The sequence below is a fragment of the Schistocerca americana genome, chromosome 2 (genome assembly GCF_021461395.2).
Source record: "Schistocerca americana isolate TAMUIC-IGC-003095 chromosome 2, iqSchAmer2.1, whole genome shotgun sequence".
NCBI lineage: Eukaryota > Metazoa > Arthropoda > Insecta > Orthoptera > Acrididae > Schistocerca > Schistocerca americana.
The window spans coordinates 664,715,346-664,738,011 of record NC_060120.1 but is presented as its reverse complement, the minus strand read 5'-3'; the positions used below and the strand labels follow the sequence as shown (position 1 = coordinate 664,738,011).

The following is a 22,666-nucleotide window of genomic DNA, read 5'->3' as shown; positions in this document are numbered from 1 at the left end:
CACACATTTGCCCTGTATCACACTCTCTATATGGCAGCACTTTCTCATCGACGAGTGTAAAGGTGAACGCATGGCCGCTGCAAGAAGCCACGTCGTGCTCCCAATTACCTTTAAAATTTGTTAGCAGAAAGAAAAAAGTTTTCTGCAGCCTCTTGACTTACATTTTATAGTTCTACGTTCTAGTTTATCATTAGTTTCTGCGGTAATGCAGTAGCAATTAGCACGGACGAGTGCAGTGGGGTTTCATTCAATCTCTATTTGTGCCCTGTTTTCTTCAGCCGTCATCTCAAGTCCTTAGGCTCTCGCAGAATTAAGCTAATAGGAGGAGAAAACTTACTGTCGTTAACATATTTTCGAATAATTGAATTTCTTTGCAACTATGGAAACAGACTGCGATTCGCTAACTTTGCTGTTCCAAAGATTTTCCATTGATCATATACTGCAGCCGACGAGTTTTTAATGAATTTGGCGTATACAAATTTCATTAGCGACTATATACTTTGTATCTTCGTACAAATAAATAGCTAAAAATATATGAGTTGGACTGTTCACTTCCTGTCTTCGGTTAAAACTGTTGTAATAGCTACAAAATTATTTCATTAACTAACTAACTCCGGCCGAACAGGCCTTGGTAGGCCCAACGGTACCGACCGGCGTCCGTGTCATCCTCAGACCACAGGCGTCACTGGAAGCGGATATGGAGGGGCATGTGGTCAGCACACCGCTCTCCCGGCCGTATGTTAGTTTACGAGACCGGAGCCGCTACATCTCAATCAAGTAGCTCCTCAGTTTGCCTCACAAGGACTGAGTGCACCCCGCTTTCCAGCAGCGCTCGGCAGACCGGATGGTCACCATCCAAGTGCTAGCCCAGCCCGACAGCGCTTAACTTCGGTGATCTGACGGGAACCGGTGTTACCACTGCGGCTAGGCCGCTGGAAAAATTCTTTTATTGCTCATGTTAATTTACTAAAATTAATCCTCCAGAGACGTTCATGAGTATTCTTCGACCTGTTTTTTTGATATGTTTTAGAGTTTCCCGAAACACCTTTCACTCAGAAAACATAGGGAAAAATCTTCTGAATCATAAGCAACCACATACAATGTACACAAAGCTTCCTGCCATAATTAAATGTATTACTTTCATCTTGACAGACTACAGTGTCAAAACATTTCATACATTTAGAAATAACACATTTCTTTAACAATGTACAATAATTACATATCAGCGACGCAGACGAGTCCGATGGCATCTTCTTCTGCGGGCTGGCAGCAAGCAGGTAGGTTCCCCCCGACGGGCGCTAATCACACCCGTTACAAAGGAAGCATACGGCGCTGGTCTCCTCTGCTCTCACTCTGTGTTGCGTAACAGACAGAATAAGCACAAGTATGTGGTTTCATTTTTTTACTTTGGCTCTAATACATTAAAGGCTTTACTTAAAACTACCACACACTCACCTAATGTCATTCTGCTCTCCATGAACGTAATGTGCCGTAAAGTTTGGCATATTACATTATCTTTTTTTTTAAATCGGAAAACGCTCGGTAAATATACTTTCGACCACAGGAATTCGGTAATGTACATCCACCCGTGTAATGGAGGTTTAAGTAAAGGTACACTATTTGATCAAAAGTATCTGGACACCTGTTAGTGGACATTAATATGGGGTGTGTCCACCCTTCCTCCTTATGAGCTCTTGAGCTCTGCTGCGAACAATTCCAATGAGATGTATAAATGCCTATCAGAACCGAAAGCAGAGAAGGTGGCGATGTTGGAATGAAGTCGACCTTCCAATGCATTCCAGAGGTGTTTCATTGGCTTGAAGTCGCTATTGTGGCCGGGCCAGTTCATTTCAGGAAAGTTGTGTTCAGAAACTACTGCCTCACAGGTATTGCTTTAAGACAGGGTGCGTTGCCATGCTGATAAAGTCGTCTCCAAACCGTTCCTCTACAGCGGGCACTACACTCATCAGTAAAATATATTCATTTCCTTCAACATTTAGCGTTTTGTTAAGTGTTACAAGGGGACGATACCCTAAATACGAAAAACACTCGCATGCCACAAGACCATCTCCTCCCTAATTCCCTGTGGCACTACATGTGATAGCAGTTAACGTCCTGCAGATTTTAGCCAAACCCGAAACCTTTCGTCGAATAGCGTTGTTCATCACTCCAAATCACTCACTTCCAGTTATCTACAGTCCTGTGGCCTCACCCTCGCTTACCATTGACCACTGAGTGGAGAAATGTGTGGCTTGCGAGGGGCTGTTCAACCACTGTGCTCAATTCTTTTTAACTCCCTACGCACAGTCAATGTGCCAGCTGGACTGCTGACAGCGCAAGGGACCTCACAAGTGATTTCTTCTGCTGATATCTTGTGGTTCTTTACAGCCACCTTCCCGAACCCTCGACTGTCCCTGTCCTTCGTACGTGAGGTCTGCCTGGTCTTGGTTTAGCTGTAGTTATTCCGTTGTGTTTCCGCACTCACACCATGAATAGTGGACTGGGCAGCTTCAGAAGTGTTATGCCATAAAGTAGAAAAGCGCAAGAATTAAAATTTTTCTTAATTTCCCGCTAGCACATTCAAAGGCGACACCAGGGAGAGGTGGCGACATACAGTAGCTACGCAGCAGAAAGAAATTTTTCTTAAGTTCGCGCTAGCACAGCCGCAGGTGGCACCAGGCAGAGGTGGTGACATAGCTAAGCAGCAGAAAGAAACAATCAACCGTAAGTCGGTCGTGTATATGAGCACACAATGCTACATCGGTATCAATCGCCTAGCAGAAATTGCATATTCAGCAAGATGTTCAGCAAAATGTCAACCGAGGGAGAGAGAGAGAGAGAGACCGAGATATATTCATTAGCTGTTGCTATGTGAAGCAACGAGCACCACCTTGGGCACAATAACACACTTCAGAGAACTGACAGTCCAGTTAAGAGCATGTAACACATTATTAAGCAAACACACCGAAATGAGGACCACTGATCACTAGTAAAGAAATGGGCCACATTCAGTCATGATGAAAAGAGCTTCACGTCACTACCTTCCACCCTTCTCCATAAATACTACAGTTTTCCAGTTCTGAATTCAGTTGGTCATTAGGATGGATGATGTTCGTACCGAAGCACTCGATTCAATGTTTACTACGGTGTGGCGACGTCCATGTGTTAGATTTTCCCGGATTTCTTGTGAACACACCGATTGCTGTTCCTGAGATGGCAACATACAAGCAGCCACTACCTGCCAATCGTGGGATTATACCCTGGCCGCTGCCTACCACATTGCTGATGGGGAAACTGAGGACCTTTCCAGACCAGTACATCTCATGGTGCTTATCCTACTAATATCAGCATCACTGCTGGGTGAGAGGGCCTTCCGGTGCCTCTGATCCTGATCATTGCTAGTAGTGTCTATCTGTTCAGTGGGCCAGTATCAGCTGACGATATGACTTCCGACATTGCAGTACACCCCAACGTGTCATCGCAGGTCACTGGCATCTCCTGGAGCAGGGTGAAGGGCACTCTAACAGTGTGGGGCCATATTCTCATGCAATGGCTCCACCTGCAGATTGCCATGTGTCAGCCCCCTAGACTTTGGTGCACTGCAGAAGTCAGTAGAATGCCACCATGTCACTGGCATGAGGCGTCAGCCAAGGCTGATAAGACATAGCACTGAAAATTTAAACGAATAAATGTTAGCTTGCTATCCACGTTTTATTAGCGTCAAAAGACGCTCTACAGGTCCACAACACCATTCTAACAACATAAAAGTGTCTCCGCTTTTCACCCCCACAGGAGGATTGACATATCTATGATGGATCTGTCCCTCAGCTGAATAGTCCATTTTCAATATTCAAAATCAATGATCTCGTCACCAACCCATTCTACTGTTATTGCTTCTCTATCACCCCCTCCCCCCCCCCCCTCCGCCACCCCTCCCATGAGATCTAGTGGTCAATTCTGTGTTACATAGGCGTGTCTGCATACCTTTGATCAAATAGTGTAAAATCCCAGTTCAGTCCGCGTGTCTTCTATCGAGACCAGGACAGTGCAGAATGCGTACGATATTCACTCTGTCAACATGCCCCGAAGGATCAATTCAAGCTTAGACGGTTTGCACAGATTGTCTTTTCAAACTTGAGGGTGAGAAGGATTGTTATCCGAACTGCCACACACTGTAGTGACATTACTTGAACACTGAACAACTATAATGAGACACAAGATGTTGAAGTTCTGTCTCGCAGTGATCGCGCTAGGTCAACACCAGCTGACCACTGCTACGTACAAATTATGATTAGTGGGTACCCCGAGAAGAACAATACAGTACTGTACGCTGAATTTTTGAAAGTAAGTGCGAGATCAATACCGGCCAAGACAGTACATAACCATCTCCAAACAATCGACTTATTTCCTACGAACAATAGTACAAATCGTCAGCAGCACTGTGTGCTAAAAGTGGGGAAGAGAACATCTGCAATGGAACTTGCACCTTTGCGTCCAAGATCTCTTCATCAACCATTGCGTGATTTGTCTGGCACTTAACGAACGCTGTAGAAGTTGCGGTGGCAGTAAGGCATCAAAGTCGTCTCGAGCATTCAGTTCTACGGGTTGAGCAGTTCATACAGGCGGCTGGCGGAATTGGTCAAGGCTGCAAGCAGAACTCACAAGTTGCTGTGTTATTACCAGAGCTGATTGGGATCCTTTGGTTTGGAGTGGATTGGAGGGTCTCAACCAAACGATTCGTCGGCTCTGTGACAGTTTTGGCTGCAGATTTCGATACCTGCGATATCGGGTGTGGATTTGTAGAGTTCCCCTTGATAGGTCACGGGTGCTCTATACACAGCACCAGAAATATGTAATTTACTGGTCAGGTTACAGAGTACTCGGGGAGAGCGCATGAGGTTTTTTTTTTAGGATAGGCGGTAGTTTGAGGTACTCTGACCAACACCTGCCAATCGATACGCAGCAAGGTAAGTCAGACCGAGTTCGGAGTAAAGATACTACGACTACCAAATTTTTATCAGTAAATTGTCGAAGTACTCGTAACAAAGTTCCAGAATTTACTGCTCTCGAGAGAAGTTCTCGCTCTCAAATTCTTCTTGAGACCAAGAGCTGGCTGAAATCCAAAGTGGGAAGCTCTGAGATAATTAGCGAGTCATGGAACGTATATCAGAAAGACTGATTAGAAGACATAGGAGGGGGAGAGTTCACTGCAGTTGACAAAAATATTGTCTCTATTGAGGTCGAAGTTGTGTCAGTGAAGTTATCTGGTCGCGTATAACAGGTCTAGGTGGAACCAAGCTAATTATTGGACTTGTATATCGGTCATTCGATTTAGCTGTGACAGTTCTAGAGTCATTCAAAGAAGGTCTATGGTCCGCAGCGTATAGATACCCAGATCATGCGTTACTAGTTGGAGGAGACTTTAACCTACGGAGTATAGGCTGCCCATGGATTCACTGTAGAGGGTACAGGCCAGACAGTCATGCGAAGTACTTTTGAGCATGTATTTGGAAAAGTATCTTGAGAAACTAGTGCAGCAGCTCACACGCAATGGAATTATCTTAGACCTTGTAGCTACAAACAGGCCAGACCATATCGATGGCGTCAGTATAGAGAAATGGATTAGTGATCATGATGTCATCATAACGTTTATGGCCACGAAAGTTAATAAATCAATCAAGCTGGCTAGAAAAGTGTTTCTGTTAGAAAGAGCAAAGAGCGTTAGCATCTCACTTAGTGTATTGACATCACTCAGTTCCAGTAAAACAGACGTAGAGGATCATGAGCAACGTTTAACCAGATCGTAAATCGTGATCTGGAGAATAATGTGGCTAATAAGTGGGTTAAGGACGGAAGAGACCCACCATGTTTTAATAAAGAGATTCGGAAAATGCTGAGAAAGCAGAGGATTTTGCACTCTCGGTTCAAAAGAGAACGAGCAAATGACTACAAGCAAGTTATAGTGATTCGTGAGTCTGTGAAAAGATCTATGCGTGAAGCATACAACTAATACCACCGTCATACCTTAGCAAGAGATCTGGCAGAGCATTCAAGAAAATTCCGGTTCTATGTAAAATTGTTAAGTTGGTCTAAGGCCATCCAGTCACTTGTTGATCAGTCTGGTGTGGCAGTTGAAGACAGTAAAACGAAAGCCCAAGTTCTAAATTTCACGTTCAAGAAATCATTCACCCGGGAGAATCGTACAAACATACCGTCGTTTAACCATCGAACAGACTCCGGTATGGACGACATAGTAATAAGCATCCCTGGTATAGAAAACACCTGAAGGAAATGAAAACAAATAAGTCATCAGGTGCGGCTGGAATCCTAGTTAGGTTTTTCAAAGAGTACTCTACGGCGTTGGCCCCTTGCTTAGCATGCATTTATCGTGAATCTCTACCCCGGCGGAAAGTCTCAAGCGACTTGAAAAAAGCGCAGATGACGCCCGTGTATGCGAAAAGCAAAAGAACGGACCCGCAGAATTACAGACCAATGTCCCTAACTTCGGTATGTTGCAGAACGCTTGAACATATTTTCGGTTCGAATATAATAAATTTTCTTGAGACTGAGAAGTTTTTGTCCACGAACCAACGTAATTTTAGCAAGCATCGCTCATGCGAAACTCAGTTTGCCCTTTTCTCGCGTGATATACTACGAAGTATGCTGAAGGGCAACAGGTAAATTAAATATTTCTAGATTTCCGGTAAGCGTTTGACACGAGGCCCCGTCGCAGGCTTTTAAGGAAGGTACGAGCATATCGAGCATATCGAACAGGTTCACAGATATTTGAGTAGTCCGGATACTTCTTAACTTATAGAACCCAGTATTTTGTCCTCAATGGCGAGCGTTCATCAGGCAAGGGTATGGTCAGGAGTGCCCCAGAGAAGTGTGATAGGACCGCTATTATTCCCTATTAACATAAATGATTTAGCGGACGGGATGTACAGCAACGTGCTGTTGTCTGCTGATGATGCTGTAGTGTACGGTAAGGTGACTTTAGGAGGGTATAAGGTGATTTAGGCAAAATTTCAAACTGGTGTGATGAATGGCAGCTAGCTCTAAATGAAGAAAAAATGCAAGTCAGTATGAATGAGTAAGAAAAACAAACCTGTTATGTTCGGATACAGCTTTAGTAGTATCCTGCTTGAGCCAGTCACGTCGTTTAAATATCTGGGCGTAACGTCGCAAAACGATATGAAATGGAAAGAGCACTGTCACTGAAACAGTGGCAACTCAGTATATAGTGTTTGACAGTGATGAAGATGAGGTCAAAGAAAACGTGTAAGTCTCCAGAATGAGATTTTCAGTCTGCAGCGGAGTGTACGCTGATATGAAACTTCCTGGCAGATTAAAACTGTGTGCTGGACTGAGACTCGAACTCGGGACCTTTGCCTTTCGCGGGCAAGTGCTCTCCGAACTGAGCTACCCAAGCACGACTCACGCTCCATCCTCACAGCTTTACTTCTGCCAGTACCTCGTCCCCTACCTTCCAAACTTTACAGAAGCTCTCCTGCGAACCTTGCAGAACTAGCACTCCTGAAAGAAAGGATATTGCGGAGACATGGCTTAGCCACAGCCTGGGGGATGTTTCCAGAATGAGATTTTCACTCTGCAGCGGAGTGTGTGCTGATATGAAACTTCCTGGCAGATTAAAACTGTGTGCCGGACCGAGACTCGAACTCGTGACCTTTGCCTTACGCGGGCAAGTGCTCTACCAACTGAGCTACCCAAGCACGACTCACGCCCCGTCCTCACAGCTTTACTTCTGCAGTATCCTTTCTTTCAGGAGCGGTAGTTCTGCAAGGTTCGAAGGAGAGCTTCTGAAAAGTTTGGAAGGTAGGGGACGAGGTACTGGCAGAAGTAAAGCTGTGAGGAGGGGGCGTGAGTCGTGCTTGGGTAGCTCAGTTGGTAGAGCACTTTCCCGCGAAAGGCAAAGGTCCCGTGTTCGAGTCTCGGTCCGGCACGCAGTTTTAATCTGCCAGAAAGTTTCAAAACGTGTAAGTGGTTGCAGATGACAAACTGTGGAACAAAACAGTAACTGTAGAAACACAATATATCAGAAAAACCACATCAAATGGTAAAAAGATGAAAAATAAAAGCCCACTGAATATGCTGCAACTGCAGTGAAACATGTTTGAGTTAAAAAACAAAACTGTGTTTTGCTAAAGGGGGACGCTATCCAAAAACATACGTATTGTTAAAGCAAACACGGAAAAAAAGAGCTTCAACCCCAAGATGATTACTTTACAGTACTACTAATCAATCGTCTCACCAATGGCATTACTCTCACACTTACACTGGAGCTGACAACATGCTAAAAAAGCACTTCTCTATCGTAGCAGCTAAAAGATTACGCAGGTGTTTACAGGACAATCACCGATATTTCTGGAATCAGAAGAGTCTGAGAGTCTGAGAGCTTGATGATAGCCCCCCCCCACCCCCCCCCCCCCCCCCCAGAAAAAAAAGAAAAATTGTTTTCTACAGAACTGAGCGTTATCAACGGTGAAAGTCTTCGAACTGTTATCTCCATTGCTGCTGCGCGGGCCATCATATGGCGGAGCTTATCTGGTGCCTCTTACATATGACGTACACGGAAAGTGATTGTGCGCACCTTTATCTGACCTAAATTTCCCTAATTTTATCGTCGGGTTGTTTGCTGGGTGAATCACCCGAGGTGTTAATGTCAAGTATTCTGCAAAATGATCAAAATATCTAAACAAGCTTCTCCACCTACGGCTGTAAGCAAGAGGTCGCAACTTTTAGACCAACAAAAACACGGAAACACAATTTTAATACATGGAAATACGTACTTTTATGCGGGTGCAGTTCAAAATAACAGTGTAGTGATACTCGCCTGGTATGGTCTGCAGTGAAGCTTTTTCAACAAGAAGAAGTGGTGAATGTAGTATCTTTGAAGGTCAACACAGCCAGTACTGCAAGGTTTCGTCTGTCCTGTCACCTAAACCCGCATTATGCCGGGAATCTAGGACTTCAGAATTAATGTATTTACCATCGTTTCTTGCAGAGTGCCTGTGGAATATAACTAGCGTTCAATGATGCCTTGGTCCGTAGATTTCTTTTCGCTGAGCGTCCCAGTCCAGTAGTGCACAGCACGTTGCTACACTCCCTGTACGTACTGACAGTCCTGCATGTGCCAGGTGATCGACCAAGTGTTTTAATTTGCTCGTTGCGTTCCAGAATACCCATTCTGCCGGTAATTTATGGCAGTTATACTTTTTGTGTCATGACATCGGCACATGATCTTTCGGGGTCACCTGAAAATGTTCATCATCTCCTTCTTCTTCTTGTTTCTCACTTCATGTATTAGGCAAATTGGATGTTACGGTACCCATCTTTAGCATGATCTTCCTACATTTCTTCTTCTAGCGCATTTATAATTTAGAGCCTTTGCCGGGAACCTTTCTTCACCCACGCGGTCTACAAGTTCCTTCCATTTTCTACTATTTTCCTTTATTTTTTCATTTAAATTATGTGTTCCTAAATCTTTCTTTATATCTTCATTTCCTTTTCGATCTTCCCTTGTACATCCTTCCACTTTCCTCAGAAATCTACTTTCTTGGTGCCCTGTTTTGCCCACGCTTCACTTCCATAAGGGTTGGTAATGCTATTTTTTTTTATAAAACTTTAGCTGGGTTTCTTTTCTGGTTTTATTCCGCAAATCTTTAACGATGATTCGACTTATGAAAGTAGTTTTATTTAATTTTTGGTCCACGTCATGACTATATTCGCAACTGATGTTGCATCCTTTGATATTTAAAATGTTTGACTTGCTCATTTAGAAAAAAAAAAAAAAACCGACTGCGGTGTAATAACGTAAGTGAAATAGATTTACATTTTCATCTGTGGAGCACTAAATGATTAAGATTATTTTAATCACGCATTCCTTTTGTCAAACACATCTGAATGCCAGTAGACACACATTTACATCTCTTTTGAAGAGTACTTTATCAGATCATAAAAAATAAAAGCTAACAAATTTTCTCTGCGTTCCGAGACTGAAATATTATGCTAAGCGTAGAATAGGAAGTCAATTAATTGGTGCTGTCTGTACTCATAGCGCGTTTAACTGTGACGCGACAGGTATTACTTGCCACAAATATAAATGAGAATGTACTGCATGAAGTCAATTAAACTGCTTTGCTGTTGGTGCAGCAAATTTTTTTTCAATTTTCCTGTTCCATGCTCAATACCATACTATCGTCTACCTGCCTGATAGTGTATTGATTTGTTGAGCCCGTTTCTGCACACAGTACAGCTGCAATCAATAGCTGTATAGATCCTATACGTCGTACATAGACACAGGCAGATGCCACAAAGTATCAACCGACAACGCACTGCAATTCCTACAACTTACGTGCAAGCGATTTTGAACTCGATGATTCTCGAATGTGACGAATGTCAAGTTCAGGATGTGAACATTACCTTCAACGACTGTAATATGATCCTGCCCATGTGACACAAATGGATTGTGCTTCTGTAACAGACCACATGAGAATGAAATCAGTCAATGTTGAGGTGCTCCACAGCTGCACGTTCTGCAACAGTGATAGATCTCAAGGAAGGTTATTCGAACGTCAACTATAGAGTAGAATTGCCATCACTAGCCCGCGTCCACTTTGCAGTTCATGTTTCAACCAGGAATTGTTCGAGAGGAGAAGGAGTGGAGAGGGGGGGGGGGGGAGGGGAGGTTACGTTATTACACCCTCACAGTAAGCTAATGGCAAACGAGATCTATCTGACGAGCCAAACCGTCTCCTTTGTTCCACAATGTTTTCGTGTCTACATTAATCATAAATGACGATGTCGTTGACTCGAGAAGGACTCGGATTCCTTACACCGACTACGAAGTCCCGTTTACAACAGTGTGCTCTGAAAAGCATGCTAGGAACACTTCATCTCCCTCGCATTGTACTCGGATGTCGAAGGCCTCACATTGTCACCTCCTCAGCTTCACAGATCAAGCAAGCCTGCAACGCTCGTGGTCTTGTATATGGCAACGACACAGCGCTTTTTGTCGTCCCACTAAGAATTTGGGTGTAGTTGCACACCTTCTACAGACGACGATAGTATGATGATACTACTGTTTTCGCCGTTTCTCTGATGTTTATTCCTATCAATTTTGTGATCCTAATCTACCCTTTGAAAAGGTCGCTCGTAGGAGTAGCATTCGTCGCTATGCACTTAAGGAGTCGAACTTCGAAATGGAATCTCATTGCATCCATTGCATTAATGAAAACGACGAAATGAAAATAGGGCTTAACGCCACTTCGACAAAAATATGAAAAAATAGCGCCCTGAAGCAATAATACGAAACGAATGAAATTTTTTAATACACTGAATATATTTCACACTTTATACGATAACGGTCACAGAGCCGAATACATATTAACAAATTTTCCCGCATCTCAGTTACGGTTCCTTGTATGGTATCCCCTAGATGCGAAGGAAGCGTACAGTTTTCAACTAAGCTGACTGTGGAAGTACTTGCACGATACTGCGCCACGTAGCTGTCCCGTGCCATCTCAACTCTACAACGGACGTTTCGAATAATACGGACTGGATGAGACGCTGTTCCACGGTGGGCGATACACTGCAGGAGACAGATCTCCTGTTCATGGTAAACAGAATAAAATCCTGAAGAGCACGTTGGGCACCGTGAGAAGTATATGCTGAAGAGCACGTCTCCGTTCCTTCAGCTAGCACCAGAGGAGTGTGAACCATCGTAAGATATGACTTGTCGTACAATGACGCTCGTCTAGTGTGTCGTTGCGTGGTACACTTTTGGCGGTACCCGTCATCCTGATTGAGTTTGTACCTCCCACAAGGGGCGCTGAAACCAAGGCAGAATCTTGACTCATCAATAAATACAGCTCTATGCCATCACCAACTGTTTCTTTCGTTGCAGGCTGTAGACCAGGTGATAAATAAATCCTGTCGACTGGCACCTTACTTTGTGGAGCAACTACCAGCAAGTTATCGTTAATTGTTAAACATTCGGTTCTAATGTATGGGAGATCGGCGAGCGGTTAGTAAACACTGTTAGTCTGATGCGAGCTCTCAAAGAACCGATCAGTTTCACAACAAGCCAAATACAGTTACAGGGTCAGCGTTTTTTATTTTTGGTATGTGGTTCTTACTCTGTCCACAGTGCTGCATTATGAAAGATCATATTACTATTACTGGTATAAGCAAATACGTTTATTTTATTTATGTTTTTGGGTCATCAGTCATTTGACTGGCTTGCTGTGGCGAGAGATGAAGAGATTGGCACATGGAAGCCATCCTCCCATGGCAAAAACTTACAACCTATTTCCTTAATTATTTGTTAGATATATTCCGATCTCTGTCTTTTGCCACGCTATTTACCTACTGCAGCTCCCTCTAGTACCGTCCTGCAGTACCGTGGAATTACACTGTGCAACAAAACTGAAGTTGCACTTTTTAGAATCTCCGTAATTGTCTCCCAATGCAACGTATACGAAGTTGTTCAGAAGACTGAGGAACTCCGTCCACAAAAATTTTCTACGCTTAATTTTTACTTATTGTGCCTGGTCTCCTTCCAAATACTGTCCTCCACAACTTATCCACCGCTCCCAATGCCGTTTCCACTTCCGGAAGCAGTCTTGGTATGCTTCTTGCTGGATCGCGCGAAGCACCGTCGCCGAATTTTCTTTTCTCTCTTCTGTCGTTGCAAATCTTTGTCCTTTTAATGGGGTTTTCAAATTTGCAAAGCAAAAAAAAGTTCGCAGGGACCAAGTCTGAACAGTACGGAGAATGAGGGAGCACAGTGATTTCGTTTGTTGTGCAACAGTCACGCACCTATAGGGATGAATGTGCGGGTCCGTTATCGTAATGCAAGAGCCACGCTTCGGACCGTTTCCTTCTCACATTTTCTCGCAGGCATGGCAACACGTCCCAATAGTACCGTCGATTAACAGTTTACGCGTGTGGCACGAATTCGTGATGAACTAATCTTTCAAAGTCAAAGAAAACTATCAGCGTGGCTTTCACATTTGACCCACTGTGAAAGTTGAACCTTGGTCTCAACATCATAACCGTGGACTCACGTCTCATCTCTGGTTATGATTCTCTTAAGGAACATCTCGTTCTAATTTGCGCGAACCAAAAGCTCTTCACAAATTGCTAGGTGAAGGTTTTTCTGGTCTTGATTCATAAGCCGTGGGACGAATTTCGCGGCAACACGATACATTCCAAGATGCTGTGTCAGGATTTCGTGACATAATCCAACTGAAACGTTATGTTCTTCTGCAATCCCTCGGATAGTCAGTCATCGACTGGCTCGCACAATTTCGTTGACGTTCATGAAATAAGCGCCGTCGGTCGAAGTCGGAGGTCGTCCTGGACGAGGGTCAGCTTCGTCCGGCCATTTTTAAACCGTGTGAAACATTCGTAACACCGAGTAAGGCTTAAGAACTCATCACCGTAGGCTTCCTGCATTATTTGGTGTGTCTCTGTAAAGGATTTATAGAGTTTCACGCAAAATTTAATGCAGACGCCTTGCTCCTTTAACTCTGCCATTCCGAAATTCGAAAATGGGCGACACAACGTTCTGCTCAATACAGCACTCAACAGTAACTAACAGACATGCAACAATGAAACTTCCAGCAGTTACACGTTAAACACAGGTGTGTGCAGGGATTCCACATTTCGCTCCTACACACCATTGGCGCGAAATTACGAATGTTTCCGAATTTTTTGCACAGACCTCGTAAGTTTAAAATTTGGCTCAAAGACCCCTAAGCCTTCTTCTGTAATGGTGCAAGAGTGTGGCACCTTGTGACATCACCCCCTGGGTTGGTGACGCTTCAAGGTGTCGACACAAAAAGAAAAGGCCGCAGCTCAGACGTTCATGCGATGTGCAAGGTCTATTGATGATGTCACATTGGAATCAAACTTCACCAAAATTCTCCGCAATGCCAAGGTGAACGTGTCACACGATGGGAAGGTCGTCACCCCACCTTTTGACGCCTCAGCGATGGAGGTCGGAACCACGACGCCCAGGATTGAGGTCATGTGGTTTTCGTATCGGTGGTTGGGAAAAACATTTCAGACACACCGCCGCTCAGAATCAAAATGGCGCTGAGGAGAGGGTGGGTGGATTAGGGGGACGGGGGGGGGGGGAGGGGATGGCATAAAGGTCGTCAATAAAACCACCCTCTCCTGAGGCGTTCATACCCACAGATTTCGCGGGGGAAAACGACAGTTCGCACTGGATACTGCTGTCACCTCCGGGGCGTTTCAACCATGCTCTATAGGCACTATGGGGCTGCATCCACACTGAACATGATTTGACCCCTTTGGAGTGCAGCGTGACAGCAATTTTTGCTTTGCATAAAAGATGAAACCACTAGGGGCTGTTTAAAATTATTTGACGAAATCTGTACGTGATTCGAAGCAGACAAGTGTTTTCATTCATTTTCATCCCACATTTTCCACGCCCATTAGGGGAAGGTTCAGCATTGGCACATGCGTGGATAAAATCAGAAAATGCCCCCCCCCCTCCTCCCCACCCGTAACCCCTATGACCACTCAGGTCGGCAACATCCTCGGTGCCACCCCTGTAGCTTTGTTGAGTTCGTTGAGAATATACTTGTCAGAAACTTCGACCCTAGTTCAGTCTTGCGGCTGCTCTAGCGCTTGAAGGTAGACAGACTCCACCTAAGGGTGGCGAAGGGGTTGCCACATAATCCTATCCTCTCCAGTTCTGCGGAGAATCTCTTCATTTCTCATCAATACAGCCCATAATCAGCAGCCTTCTATAGCACCACGTCTCATACGCTTCGAGTCTCTTCTTTTCCTTTTTTCCCACAGTCCATGATTCAATTGATACAAAGCTATGGATCAGATGTACATTCCCAGAAATTTCCGCCTCAAAGTAGGTGTCGAACGCTTTTTTTTAGGTCGACAAATCCTATGAAGGTGTCTTGTTTTTGCCTCGGTCTTGTTTCCATTATCACGCGGAGAGTCAGAAGTGCCTCTTTGGTGTCTTTACGTTTCCTAAAGCCAAAAGGATCATCATCTAACAGATCCTCAGCTTTCTTCGCATTTTTTCGATATCATTTTTGTTAGCGCTTGGATGCATGTGCTGTTAAGGTAATTGGGCCATAATTCTTGCACTTATTTGCCCTTGCTGTTGTCTTAATGTTTTCATCAGTGTGTGCCAAAGGTCATATATTCATTTCATATTACGTCACGTCTTCCCCATATGACCCAGGCGGTCTTATTCACATATCAGAGGGCTTGTTTTCGATGAGCTGAGTATGTACCGTGTTTGTCTGGAGTGAGTGAGGCTTGGATAAACTGTACGTACATGAAGGAAAATAATGTTTTGAACTGGTGCTAAAGTAGAAAGCTAAGAATTGGATGTATTCACAAGCACAAGGAATACTTACTCCATTACTGGAGGGAAGCGCATTGTGTTAAAAACTGTAGACTACGCTGCGCAGGTTCAATTGGATGTAGGTTGCAGTAATTACGCAGAGAATAAGGGAGTTGCGCAGGATACAGTACTGTGGAGAGCTGCTTCAAAACCGGTCACCAACTGAAACAAGGATTTCAGTAAAATGACAGAATAAATGTCCCGAAATATATTTGAGTGAGAAAAGTAACGTAAGAGGGCTTTGTCTTTTGCGTAAATAGTCATGATTTCTAGAGCAGTATTACGTGTCTGCAAGCCGCTGCTCCTTGTATGAACCAGAGCAGACGCTGTATACGTCCTTGTAAAGAAGGCGCCCATCGCAGGCTAAGGTTCGCAGGCCTAATTAGCGACTCGGCGCTTCGATATTTCTCTGGGAGAGACTCCGCTAAGCTCGCAGTTTTAAGCGGCAGAGCCGTAAATACGTAGGCAGTTATTCTACGTGGGATATTTCCAGTAAAGGCGCTACTTGCATGCAGCGGCACGTAAACACGGCTCAGCGCTCTCGGTGGCAAAAGCGGAAAGCAGCGCTTATCAGCGAGTGAGATTCAGCACAGCTGTATAAAAAGCGGACAGGGCGAACCAGTGAATTTTCGCCTTGCACAATCAAATAATTTGCCCAGATCTTGACATCCTCATGCAGTAGGTCATGTCTAGCAGGTTGTTCCAAGTTTCGGAAATGTATAGGAGTTACACTTGTATACACATAAGTCGCATGGAGCAGAACCATGGTATGTTCACATCTCTGAGCATCATGTGACCATTGGTATAGTTATGTTAAATGTTACAGGATTCAATTAAGCTTCTTATTTCTGTAAAGAAAATATGGAGAAAAGAGGAGTTGCCACATTTGTCAGAAACTTTGATATCAAGAATATTTATATTAATAAATTTTGCTCAGAGCAGCACTTAGAAGCTTGTGCAACAGAAGCAGTATTTCATAATAAGCCCTTTATAGTAGTAAGTATATATACAGCTCACCTTCAAGAAATTTTAACCTCTTCATAAAAAAATCTGGAAGCTCTGTTGTCCTATCCCATGGTAAAAATCAAGAAAATAGTGGTTGCTGGTGATTTTAATGTGGATTTATTGAAAAGCTCTGTCAGTGAACAATTATTGCCGTCAGTAACACTATTATTCAATTTAGTTCCTACTGTGAACTTTGCTACTAGGATATGTAAATGCTCTGAGACTGCTATTGATAATATGTTTGTAGGTAAATCAAGGGAAAAATGTCATATCACAAAACCAACAGTAAATGGGCTGTCTGATCATGACATGCAGCATCTTGTGTTAAATGTTGAAACCAGTCAGGATAAAAAAATCTATTAAATCTGAGTACAGGAGGGTAATAAATCAATCAAAAATTGAACTGGTCAAAGACGTGAACTGGATAGATGTTTACAATACTTCTGACTCAAATGGAAAATAAAAAAAACATTTATTAATAAAGTTACATCCACTTTTGAAAATTGTTTTCCCCTAAGGGTAACTCAAGTCACACAGGAGTCGAAAAATAAACCGTGGATTACACGAGGAATAAAGATATCACGTGGGACAAAAAGGAGACCGTATATACTATCTAGAAACAGCTCTGATTTTAGAATTGTAATGCATTACAAAGAATACAGCAAAATATTGAAGCAAGTAATCCAGAAATAGAAGCAGCTTTATTATGAGAAAAGGTAATTACATCAGGCAACAAAATAAAAACTGTATGGGATATAGAGAAGACAGAGACAGGTGGGGCCAAAAAGGAGGAGGAACCGATAGCTCTACAAATTAATGAGACTTTGGTAACAAGTGCATGTAGTGTTGAAAACATTTTAAACAAGTACTTCGTTTCTGTTACTGACAGCTTGGGGTTTCCAGGTTCGGTGAACAGTGCAATGGAATATCTGAGACCAGTCTTTAAAAATAACTTCAAAAAAATGGAAATGGCACTCACTTCTCCCAAAGAAGTAGCATCCATGATAAAATCCTTAAAATCTAAGTATTCCAGTGGATATGATTACGTATCGACGAAGTTAATCAAAAAGTGTTCATGCGAATTGAGTTCTATCTTAAGTTCTTTGTGTAATCAATCTCTTATCAGCGGAGTATTTCCAGACTGGCTAAAATATACTGAAGTTAAGCCTATTTACAAGAAGAGGGATAAAGAGATACCATTAAACTATCGATCAGTTTCACTTTTGCCAGCTTTCTCAAAAATATTTGAAAATGTTGTGTTCAAGCGTCTCCTTAACCATCTGACTACAAATAATATATTGTCCAAGTCACAGTTTGGACTTATTAAGGGTTCTGATATAGAGAAAGCTATTTACACTTACTGCGAGAAAGTACTTAACTCATTAGATAATAAATTAAAGGCTACTGGCATTTTCCATGACCTGTCAAAAGCCTTTGACTGTGTGTACCACACCATTCTCTTAAGTAAATTAGAATATTATGGTGTCACCAGCAATGCTGTGAAATGGTTTGAATCTTATCTATCTAACAGGAAACAAAAGGTGTCATTGCAAAATACCTGTGCAGTAAGCAGTCAGTCTCCATCTGAGTGGGAATTAATTAAATGTGGTGTTCCTCAAGTTTCCAGTTTGGGTCCACTGCTTTTTCTAGTGTACATTAAGGACCCCTCATGTGTTATATTGCCAGATGCTAAGTTTGTTTTGTTTGAAGATGATACGAACATTGCAATAGGTAGGAAGTCAAGTACAGATTTAGAAATAGCTGCTAATCAAATTTTCGCTGACATTAATAAGTGATTTAAAGCTAATACACTGTCATTGAACTTTGAGAAGATCTACTATGTGCAGTCCAAAACCTGTAAGAGATTTCCTTTCAACTTGTGTATAACATACGAAGACATGCAGATCGAAGAAGTTGACAGTGTTAAATTTTTGCGATTACAACTCAATAATAAATTCAGTTGGAAAGGGCACAACACAGAATTGCTTATGCGCCTAAACAGGTATGTACTTGCAGTGAGAATGATCTCAGATGTAGGAGACATAAATATAAAAAAAACTTGCATACTTTACTTACTTTCGTTCTATTATGTCATATGGGATCATATTTTGGGGCATCTCATCAAACTGAGCAAACGTTTTTAGGGTGCAAAAGCGTGTGATAAGAATCAGTTGTGGTGTAATTTCAAGAACATGATGTAGAAACCTGTTTAAGGAACTTTGTATGCTAACCGCTGCTTCTTAGTATATTTATCCCTTAATGAAATTTATTGCAAGTAATACACCTCTATTTCCATCCAATAGCTCAATATATAGTATAAATATTAGGAATAAGAACAATCTACATAAAGATCTAAAATCATTTACCTTGGCCCAAAAAGAGGTCCAATATTCAGGACAACACATTTTTAATAAATTGCCAGCTACCATTAAAAACTTGGTTTTAGGTAAAACATGGTTTAAACTGAGTTTAAAAGACTTTTGGACAGGCAACTCCTCCTACTCAATAGATAAATATCTTAACAGAGACTATTAAGCCAGCTGAAGTAAAAATGTCTTTTAGATTTCGCTTTTGACAGCACTTGGTAACAACAGTCAAGATTAGACATTTTGTGTATGATAAATTTATTAATAGTGCATAACAATGTTTCATTCTGACAGAGTGTTAATTCTGTTAATATTAGCTGTTCCAGTTTACCGCATTGTATTCACCTACTTCGACAATCTCCTGACAAATGATCAGCGTAGCAAGTATTATATTCAAATGTTTTTTGTTTTAATGTTATATTTTCTGACATGTTCCACACCCACGAGAGTCATCTAATTTTTTGGGTCTATGGAACGAAAACTGAGTCTAATCTAATCACAATGACAACAATCTGTTACAAATCCTAGCATTCACGTATCTGGCACCTACTTATATGCGTTGTTTTTAACACAGTCAGGGCGTAGTGAACAATTTGATGTGCTCTGCCTGTCTGAACACAATTTAAATCCAGGAATAGACATGTTAAATGTTGAGGATTATAAACTTGCTGTCGCAGAAGTACTATGAAGAAAGGAGGAATTGTCATTTATATGGAAACTATCAAGTTCATTTGTGGGAAAAAATAGTTTTTGTGTAGAAGAAAACATGGAAATATGTACATCTGAAGTGTAACTATTTCTGTTGTGCCGAAAATTGACATATTGAAACTGGTTCTTTATAAAATACAAGTTGATTCTTACAAAGAAGAACACGGCAACAGGCCACTATTGGTAATGCTATTTATTTACATAAATGGCGCCGTTACCGGTTTTGGACTGACAGGTCATAATTAGACGGTTGTTCACAAATAGATACACATTTGTGGATGTTTACATTAGTTTCGAATGTTTATTCCCGCTTGCGGTGGTGGTGCCCTGCAGCAAACAACGACTTTATAAACGAAACAGAATGACCCGTGATTTTCCACGTGAATAAACTGTAACTACAACAACTCACCCTTAAAGATACGTTTACATTGTGTTCAATCGTCACGATGGATAGTTATGTTTAATTAGGTCGTTTCTGATATAGTTTTTTGCTGTACGGCACTGTCACCCCAAGGAACTTACCAACACAAGGGGGAATAAAGGACTTAAATTAAAGTACACATCAACAAATGTGTATCCAACTGAAGATGCACCTATCGGTTCGAATCCGTTAACAGCGCTATTTGTGTCCTAAGTAACGTTATCAATAGTGGCTGTTTCCTCTTTTCATCTTTGCAAGAATCAAACTCGATGTAATTATTTTATTTGACAGATCTAATATGGCAACTTCTCAGAAGTTTTAGTAATAATTGAAACATAAGCGGATCTTCTGTTGGTTCCCCGAGATGTTTTCTGAGCTAGCCCTGTGTTCCAAGGTCTGCACTTCTCGATCAGCGACACCCACGTCTGTGCGTCGTTGATAAAACTGTTGACTCCATGTCACTACGGATGGAAGCAACACTGCATTTCCTCCATATGCTACCGGAATTTGATGATGAGTCTCTGCGCAATTTAGAGGATTTGCCCATAAGAATCGTACTGTTCCACGAACTTCGTCTGTGGAGTACATTTCCAGTTATCACGCCATTTCAATCGCGCAGTGTGATGCAGCTGTTATCTGTACCACAGCAGAGTTGTGTCTGCAGGAAACTCTCTTCAAGGAAGGTATGTATATCCGATATCTCAGAAAAAGAGAAAAAAATCTGCTGCACCTATCATACACTGAGGTATCATGGAATAGCGGTATGAAAATATGCAGTGACAGAAGTATTGCATACTCAAAGTATAAAATGGCAGTGCATTGGCGGAGCTGTCAAGAATGGTTCAAATGGCTCTGAGCACTATGGGACTTTTCTGAGGTCATCAGACCCCTAGAACTTAGAACTACTGAAACCTAACTAAACTAAGGACATCACACACATCCATGCCCGAGGCAGGATTCGAACCTGCGACCGTAGCGGTCGCGCGGTGCCAGACTGTAGAGCCTAGAACCGCTCGGCCACTCCGGCCGGCAGCGGAGCTGTCACTTGTGCTCAGGTGACTGATGTGAGAAAGTTCCCGATTTGGTAATGGCCGCACGACGGGAACTAACAGACTTTGAATGTGGAATGGTAGTTGGAGCTAGACACATGGAACATCCTATTTCGGAAATCGATAGGGAATTAAATATTCCGAGATCGACAGTGTAAAGTGCATGCTGAGAATACCGACTTTCAGAAATTACCTCTCACTACGGACAAGGCAGTGGCCAACTGCCTTCACTTAGCGATCGAGAGCAGCAGCTTTTGCGTAGAGTTGTCAGTGCTAACAGACAAGCAACACTGCATACGATGGACTTATCTGTTAGGAAAGTGCGGCGTTAATGGGTTCTGGCTGCAGACAATGACGCAGATGTCTTTGCTAACACCGCGAAATCGCCTGCAGCGCCTCCCCTAGGCTCATAATCGTATCGATTGGACCCTGGCCAGATGAGTCCCGATTTCAGTTGGTAAGAGCTGGTGGCAGGGTTCGAATGTGGCGCAGACACCACGAAGCCATAGACCCTGGCACTATACAAGACAGTGGTGTCTCCATAATGGTGTGGATTGTGTTTACACGGAATGGACAGGTCCTCTTATCTAACTGGACTGATCATTGACTGGAAATGGTTATATTCTACTTAATGGAGACCATTTACAGCCATTCATCGATGGAATGTTTTGGGATAACAAAGCACGTTGTCACTGGGACAGTTTGAGCGAATGATTCCTCCATTGAGATCGCCCGACTTTAATACCATCGAACATTAATGGGACGTATTGGAGAGGTCAGTTCGTGTTCAGAATCCTGCACCAGCAACACTTTCGCAATTATGGACGGCTGTAGGGGCAGCGTGACTTAATATTTCTGCAGGGGACTTCCAACGACTTGTTGAGTCCACGCCATGCCGAGTTGCTGCACTATGCCGGATAAAAAGGAGGTCCGAAGCGATATTAGGGGGCATCCCACGACTTTTTTCACCTCCGTGCATATCACGCGTCGAGAGAATGTGAACGAGATGACAGAGATAAGGTAGCATGTCAAGGTGTACTGTACAGACGCCTACGTTTAGTGAGGTGGAGCCACATGGCTTACCACGAGGCAGTAAACTGCGGCTGTGTGTCATCGAAGGTCCTCGATACGGCTGGTCTTATCCCACATTATTTGTGTTTTTTTCTTGAACCAGTACAAATTAGTGTCTACTCGTCTGAGCACTGGATGAACTAAAATAATGAGTACCAAACGAAATCCTCGGTATTCCAGCTGAGCTGTTTTCAGCGAGCAATGGGGAGTCGCAATGGCAAATCACACGAATGCGTACGTCACCGTGAAGGACGCTATCTCAAGGACGTAAGATTGAAACACTGGTAATTTCAAACTAACTGGCAGATTACAATTGTGTTCTGGACCGGGACTCGAAGCTACCTCAACCTCCATCGAAGTTCCCAGTTTAGGATCCTAGACCGGCATACAGTTTTAATCTGTCAGCAAATTTACTATCAGCACACACTGCATTGTACAGCGAAAATTCACTCGGGACTGGTAATTTAGAATGTCCTTTCGTAAATGAAATGTTATAATAGTTCAGTTTCTGTCTACTAAATGTTTTTGTTAGCTGTATTGTCGTTTTGTAGGGATTTCAAAGATTCCCAGTTATTTGCGTCATGTTGAATTTACAGCTTCCTTTGGGATAGGAAATACAAAGACA

At 42.8% G+C, this 22,666-nt stretch overlaps 1 pseudogene; it reads right to left on the bottom strand.

Annotated features, from left to right (window-relative positions):
• Nucleotides 1-820: 820 nt before the first annotated feature.
• On the bottom strand, nucleotides 821-937 carry LOC124597743 (annotated as a pseudogene).
• Nucleotides 938-22,666: the final 21,729 nt, after the last annotated feature.